The 8,244-nt window shown below is 39.3% G+C and overlaps 1 protein-coding gene across 6 annotated transcripts in view; it reads right to left on the bottom strand.

Annotated features, from left to right (window-relative positions):
* LOC112158292 (kelch-like protein 29) overlaps positions 1-8,244 on the bottom strand; it is a 326,899-nt gene that overhangs the window by 56,320 nt on the left and 262,335 nt on the right. The window lies entirely within an intron of this gene.

Genomic DNA, 8,244 nt, shown 5'->3' with positions numbered 1-8,244 from the left:
AACATGCACCATTAGAGCATGGTATAAGAGAATCGCAAAATCAATAGGCAAATCAATGTGTGTACATCTGTATGTGAAGGTGGAGCGCTGAGATTAAGGGGATACTTGAGAACACTTTTGGTTCACTGCTCTGAGACGGCGAGGCGCGTGCACGCACACGGCGCTGCCGGATAAAGACGCCACTGATCCAAAACACACACATGCAGATTGGCAGGCGGCCACATGTGTGTCCTCGGGTCCTCTCCGTCTGCAGCAGCAGCAGGCGAGGCCGGCAGACAAAGACGAGCGGTGTTTGGGAGCGGCGGGCGGGCGGGCGGACGGAGGGAGGCACGCCAACGAGGATAAGGAGAAGGGAGGCTTTAATAAAAGCAGGTGGAGAATCCTCAGAAAACCGCTGGTTCACCCCCCCGGATCGATGTGTCCTCACACACAAGCTGACATATTTTACATATGATTACTCCAGCTTAAAACATTCCCTTATTTTTTCCCTCAAAGCCGGCGGAACAGAAACTACAATGAGCTTTGGCGAAGCAAAAAGAAAGCGCGGTAAGCGCCGCCTTGGACATATCGTGGACAAAGAGCTTAGACTTAGTGGACGGCTTAAAGCTAGCCAGCATTCTCTTTTTTATGTTTGTTTGTTTGTTTTTCTTTTGAGGGATTTGTGGCTTTCTTTATGTGGAAAAAACAAAGATGGCTGAGGGAGAATGTGTGGCTGGGTTACAGCAAAGGATGAAAGAAAACTCAGGAATGCAGATCCTGAGGAAAGATCTAGGTTTTTGCAAATAAACACGTTGATAAAGTGACTTTTTATCAGCTGAAAGGTGTTCTAGGGCGTCATAAACTGATCTCTGAAGGTTGAATTACTGAGCTATACAAGTGAAAGTCAGTTAAGCCAATAAACGTCTATAATATTTAGCAATTAGTGTAAAAATTTGACCAAAAATGCCACTTAGGACAAACTCTGAGAGCAGAGGCAGAGTCGTCGACCTCCGATTGGAAGGTTCGGTTTGTCCTCCGTGTACCCAAGTGTCTATACCAGGGGGGTCAAACTCAATCACACAAGGGGCCAAAATCCAAAACACACCTGGGGTCACGGGCCAAACAGGATAAACATTTATTGAACACTCTAATACTACATTTTAAAAACTTTTACACCAAAACTTTTTATCATAATTATGAACTAGATATACAGCATTACCTGTGATAATACTAGTGTGAATCCTGTAAGCTGAATTTGGTTGCTGAAAATGCTAGTGCTGAAAGTTAAAGATGCTGAAACTGTATCATGATATTTATCGTATCGAGACGAGTATTGTGACACGTGTATAATGATACTTGTATCGTGATATTTATCGTGTCATGAGACGAGTATTGTGATACATGTATCATGATGTATGTATCGTGATATTTATCATATCCTGAGACGCGTATCGTGATATTGATCGTATCATGAGACGCGTTTTGTGATACTGGTATCATGATACATGTATCATGACATTTATCATATTGTGAGACGAGGATAATTATACGGGTATCATGATTACGGGTATATTGTGTATATTGTGATAGGTGTCGTATCGTGAGAGGAGTATTGTGATTTGGATTTCACGATACATGTATTGTTATATGTATCGTATTGCCAGACTCTTGCCAATGCACACCCCTAATAAAAAATAGAAAAAGAACAAGAAAAAAAGACCCTCCCTGCCCGTCCAGTGTGAACACCATGAGTTAGACACGCGTTCAGGAATACGTATTCAACGTTAACTCATGTCTTCCACTACTTCCATGTATTGTCATCGCCTTCTTCTTCTTTTCAGTTCTTACTCCGTCCCTCAGGTAAAACAGCAAAGTTTCTGCTTCAATCTGAGCCAATCGAGACCAAAACTTTTCCTTTCATCTCCACATCAGTAAGTAAGTGAACAAACTGATCGTTTCTAAAAATATTGTTGTTGGAAAGGCTCCTCCTGATGGGATCTGTTTGTTTGTAATCGCAGAAGAAGCCAGCATGATTTTCAAAGACAGTTTTTCCGGTGGTTGTTTGCTCAATCCCCACAGTATCTCATTAGGCTGACGACTCCTCCACGCGCCGCGCCGGCGCATGCATGTCTGCGCACATGCAGGTCTTTATCATCACCTAGTGCACACATGCACGGCGGCGCCCTGTGCTTTCCGCTTGACCGGACACGTCAGCGAGACTCCACATCTGGGTGCTCAGGCTGCCGGGCGGCTCTGACCCCTGAAGCCCCCCAACGCATTCACAAGCTAACGCAAGCCGGCGTCGGCCTGTCAGAGCACCGCCGAACACAGGGAGGGCACCGCTGACGGCGAGCCACGCCATCGCATCGGACGGATGTGTGTGCACGAGTGTTGTTCTTGGACAACGAGGCCTCGAAGGGACGACTGTCAGTCAGCGTGAGGCTTGATGGGAGTTAGGTACGGGGATGGAGGGATGCAGGATCGAAGGATGGAGAGGAGCGTTTGGGGATGAGCGGATAACACAATCTTGACAGCTCTTTTCTTTTTTTTCCTGACAGTTTATACCCAGGGCAGTTTGGGGAGAAGATTTTCTCCATCTCATTGTTGCTGACCTTTTGCAATATTGTTCAAATATTTTAACTTTGTCTTTATTCAGGGAGAAAAAAAATCTACCCGATGAACGCACTGCTGTATTCACAAGGAGAAGAGGAAAAAGTTTTATTCTGAAGGTTGAGTTTTTATTCTTTTTTTTTGCGTTCTTCATATTAAAAGTTCAATTTAGTTCATCCAGGAAGTGACTGAGAAGAAGATGAAAGTCATCCATTCAGGTAGGGGGTTTCAAGTAAGTTTTTAAAATTTTTGGTTTCATCAAACTAAATTAAATTGATGGTTTACTCAACTCAAAAATCTAATTTGATTAAAAACAAATATTTTTGTTATTGGAGCTAAATTTTTTACAGTGTATTGAACAACCCCCACCTCAAAATCGTCAAAAAAAAAATGAATTGGGGCCAAAAAAATATTTGAATCCACTAATGAAACCAAAACACATGTAGGAGATATTCAAAGGAAGTTTTAAATTTATTATGGGATGGCGACAGGATGAACGACTTGGTTGAGATTTTTTATCAAAGTGTGAAATTTGGTGATTTTCACAATGTGGGAAAGGAAAACTTTTGTTCAAGCATGAAATTCACACTCATGCTACAAGGTTTGGTCTACAACCACAACTAAACTTTCATTAACCTTTGACCTTGGAATGAAGCGGCCATCTTGAATTTTTCTTAAAAATGATCAATTAGTTGCAAGAAGCTAGAAGTCCTTTTATCTAGTTATCCACGCTCCTGTTTGGTGCAGTGTGATTCATTTGTTGTCCTGGAGAGATTCCTGGTGGCTCGTCTGTGCTCCTGTTCTTGGCAGTGGACCTCGCCTCTGGCTTGTCTCACACATCCAGCTGTCCCCCAATTCCATCGGGATGAAGCCCATCTGCTACACTATTCAAACATTGTTTTAGAGTTAGATAAGCTAATTCTTCTTTAACAGTCCTGGTACATCGCCTGAGAGAACTTTGGGATCCTCTACACATTTAAACTTCTCCTAAGAATTTTGAACTAAGTCTCCTAAGTGCTCAAGTTTCATTGGGTAGCTAGTTGGAAACAACATTTTTGGTTTTAAAGTTTGTAGATTTTGAATGGCGTTAGCGTGGTGAGCTAGCAAAAGTTATGTTTGCCTGTTGCTCACACATTTTCTCTCCAGAATATTGTGAAGATTTAATTGTTGGCTAAAATTGAACAAAACACAAACTGTGTTTGCATATGAAATTGCGCAAATTGGATTTTTAAAAATAAATTCACCAAATGGAAACACGACAATTTTGAAAAAAATTCCCACTTATCAAAAGTTTTTGTGCACGCAGGAGGCAGTTTTTGAAGCGTATCAAAATTGAAATATTTCTAAAAAGTGCAATGGAAACACGTATTTTAAATTAAATGAGTCACATGACCAACGACACGATACCAACGTCTCCTTTGATAGCTGATGATGAACACTAGCGCCGTGGCAGAAATCTAAATGTTTCTGCTGTAAATCCAAATATTAGTCAAATTTGTCGCCATGTTTTTTTAATTGACTTATCGCGTGAGTTGGTTTATTCGTGTAATTACAATTTAATAGAAATTGTGTTTTTCTGACATTTCAAGAATTTCAATAATGTTTTGTAATATAAACACATTGATACAGGATATAACAGTGTTAGGAATGTGGGTGTTCTTTCAAATGGATGTGAGTTGAAACACTCAAAAGATGACTACATTTCATATTGTTGCTAAGGTAATCTAAAAATGTACTTTTACGAATCCCTCTAGAAATGACGTCAACCTGTTCATCACCACCAGACAACCGAAAAAATAAATGGTTGCTATGGAAACAAAACAACAGAAATTTTGAAAAAAGGGTTTTTTTTCCATGAATGCATCTCTGTCCAGGGGGGCAAAGGCAGAAGGAGAAGTGAGTAAAGACACCGTGAAAATCCAGACAGTTCTCAATAAACATATAAACATATGTTGATGTTATCAACAGGAGAGCCTATAGCATAAACAGAAGCCCCGATGGAAAACATTTGACCTTTCTAGGAGAGGAATAAGTTCTGGGAGCGGGAGTACTTCCTGCATCCTCCACGCCATCCATAAAGGTCACAGTAAAGAGGGAAGGTTGTTCTTTGTTTTAGCATGTTCACCTGAAACGGACAACCACGCAGGTACGACCACCGACCCCTCAAAGCGTCATGTCAGTAGCTGCCATCACCGAGGCGTTCGCCCTGGAAGTCACGTCTGGAGCGTAATCTCCGTTTAGCGTCCCATTTAGAAACGGCTTCTTGGAGTTGAGCACGGCCTTTGTCTGTGCTGTTCAGAACGCGCAGCTCAGCAGCTTTATCCTTCAGGAACAGGGAGGTCTGACTCGGGGCAGATCAAGCTCGTCGACGTGAAGTGAAAATGAAAAATAAAAGGCAGGGTATAAAATGCAGCCAATTTCACAGAGGCTGCACTTGTCATTATCATTTTTTCCTCTCAGTTCCGAGCGTCTGCGCGCCGTCGTTTACCAACAGCACTGTAAATCACCGCGTTTGCATTACTTTAAAAGGCCGGTTGTTACAGTCGTCTCTGGCTGTTAATTGTGGGGAAATGAACGGACGGTTGAAGCTTTCTTCCCCTTTCAACCCACAATCCTTTGCTCTTAAGTGCCTCCAATAAAAAACATTTCATTGTATTCGTGTTGAATTCTACCAGAATGCAAAACATAGAAAAAAATGGCAGTGTTCTATACCAGAGCCCCCAGAGGGGAATTTATAAATAACTCCAAAAGGTCTGTGTTCTGGACCGTCTTCTGTTGGAGCTCAAATTAAAGATGATGCCTTTTCCACTGAGCGTGACGATGAAGGAGCACATGTAGCCTACAAGCATGCAAAATCACTGATGAATGAACCTGCCTGTGAAGCTGCTGTGAGGACACAAACAGCCTCCATGTAGGAAGACAAAGACTCAACAGATAGGATGTTTCCTCCGCCACAGTGGGTGTTTCCTCGCCTTGTTTCTGCCCTTTGGTGAACACCTTCCCCTTGATCTCCATCTGCCCCTCCAGCTCTTTCTCTTCATCGTTCTCTTTGTCAACCTCAGGACTCCTCGCTCTTCTTCAAATATAATCTCCGTTTCATGTTCCTTCACCGCTTCCTGTTTCTTCACCAAACAAACCTTTTGGCTTCTGCACCTTTTTTTAACACGAGCGCGGTGTAACGGGCCGAGCGTTAACAGACGTCAAGGTAGTGAGTGTTGGACTTGGTCACATGATGGGAAATCACGGCAGAATGGACACGGTGACGTGATTACGTACCATAATGTTCAACAAATGGACTTTTTTACAACAGGCCGCCTTAAAAATACATCGAGAATGAAGTCCTATAATTACAATTTTAAAGTCGAAATATTACGAGAAAAAAAAGTTTACAAGAATAAAGTAGTAATTTTTTTATTTTAAAGTCATAATATTATGAGAAAAAAGTCTACAAGAATAAAGTGGTAAAATTGCAAAAATAAAGTCCTAAGATTACAAGAATAAAGTCTTAAAATTATTATTTTAAACAAGAATTTTTTTTTACAAGAATGAAGTCGTAAAATGACTGGTACAGTTTTAGGGTATATTGGGATTCGCATCTTATTGCCAGATACTTGCAATTACAAAATTAAAGTTAAGACTTTCTTTCATTCTGATAAATCTATGAGTTTTGCCTCGTAAAAGTACAATTTTCTTCTTATAAATGACTTTATTCTTGTAAAATTCAGACTTAATTCTCATGTGTATTAATTTTGTTTTGTAAAATTACATATTTTTTATCAGAGCATTACTGGTCTATTCTAAAAAAAATAAGTACACAAGTACATTGCTTTACTCTTGTAAATTCAACTGTTTTTCTGATAAATTTACAATTTCAGTCTCATAAAATTATTTTTTTTCTCATGAATTTACTACATTATTCTCATAAAATTATGACAAATTTCTGATAAATGTATGAATTTCTTCATGTAAAATTATGAAATTATTCTCATAAATCTACAACTTAATTGTTGTAAAATGTAATCTTTCATTATGATAAATTTACAAATTAAGTTTCATAAAATTACGAATTCAGTCTCATAATTTTACAGCTTTATTTTCATACATTTATTCTTTTTTTTTATTCTAATACTTTGTCATTGCTATCACAAACAGATTTTTTCTGAATCTTTTTATCAGCAGTTTGAACACAAACTGTGTTTTTTACATGATCAACAATCAGAACTCTCAGGACGACACAAAGGAGTAGCTAGAAAAACCTTCAAAAAAGATTTCAACTCTCCAAACTCAAGGTTGATGTGGGATCACTAAATAGTACGCAACCTTAAAAAAATAACCAAACTGGACCTTAAACTCTGACCCTTAACTTGAATCTTCTTTCTTGTTAGCAACGTTTTTTAATGATGGAAAATTCATGATAAAAAATAGCTGAATATTTGGCAGGAGTATTGGTGGTGTCGCGGTCAGCACTTTTGCTTCATAGTTCACAGCCTGATTGGGTTCTTTCTGAGTTAAGTTAGCTGGATTTCCTGGATGGAGGTTTGATATCAAAAGTCTCAAGGAAAGTACTTTGGATTATTGCTACTGAAGGTACAACTACAAGACAATAAATCACAGGCGTTCTTATTGTCTACTTTTGATTCTAGTTTTATTAACATATTGGTAATCCTGTTTATTCGAGGTGCATACAAAGATTTTAGCTTCCTTTTTAAATATAAAAATCAAGAGTTAAAGAGAAAACCGGCTTTTGCACACCGCCCATTCCACTCAGCAGACAGAATTAAACCCCCCAGAAAGTCCATCTTTAATGCTTTTGCATTTTCATCCTTGAAATATTACATATTTAAACTGGAGGATATGGAATCCATGTAACTTAATTTATTTTATGAGAGGATACTATATGATCATTTGAATTCCCGTTTTCACTTTAGCATTATACTCAATAAAGCCTATTTGTTTTCCAGCCGAGCGTCAGAGGCATAAATCACAGGACTACAGTGGTGACAGTGACAGAGTACGCAGCTTGACTAGAGAAAAAGAGAAAATGTATGTGACAGTGGGGTAACATGCATAAATATAGACAATATGCATGATTATATTGGTGTGCTGTATAAGAAAAGAAAAATGAAGGGAAGCAGGACTTTTATTTTCTCGGTATCAGAGTCACGGTGACACCAGCAGTCTGTCTCTCAGCACTCAGGATCATTTATACACAGCGTCTGGTCTAGAACCTCCTATCTCTGGTGATTCTCTCCATTTTTTTGCTCTTTGTAATGCAGTGATATCACACCCTCTGCAGTTCATTTGTAGAGAGGAGGATCGAGAGGCAAAAAGCTTCTAAATTATGTCAGGAGGGTGTAAAGTGCATCCATATCATGAAGGAGGCTGTGTTTGTTTGATGCTATTGGTGTCAAATTAATAAAAAAAGTTAATGATAAAAAGTAATTTATTGATTTTTTAAAAGGACAAATCTACATGTAGCTCTCCAAATGGAGTTATGGGAAAATAGTCTTTAATTTTGAACAACCACTCAATGACGTCATCAACAGTCGCCGGTCAGCGTTTGGAAATTACATAAAGTCAGTTTTATAACTTTAAAAAGTCATGACTAAAACAAAATATTTCGGACACTACTACCCCTCCCCCGCTACGGCCAAA

The sequence above is a fragment of the Oryzias melastigma genome, linkage group LG24 (genome assembly GCF_002922805.2).
Source record: "Oryzias melastigma strain HK-1 linkage group LG24, ASM292280v2, whole genome shotgun sequence".
In the NCBI taxonomy this organism is placed as follows: domain Eukaryota; kingdom Metazoa; phylum Chordata; class Actinopteri; order Beloniformes; family Adrianichthyidae; genus Oryzias; species Oryzias melastigma.
This window is presented reverse-complemented; position numbering and strand designations above follow the sequence as displayed.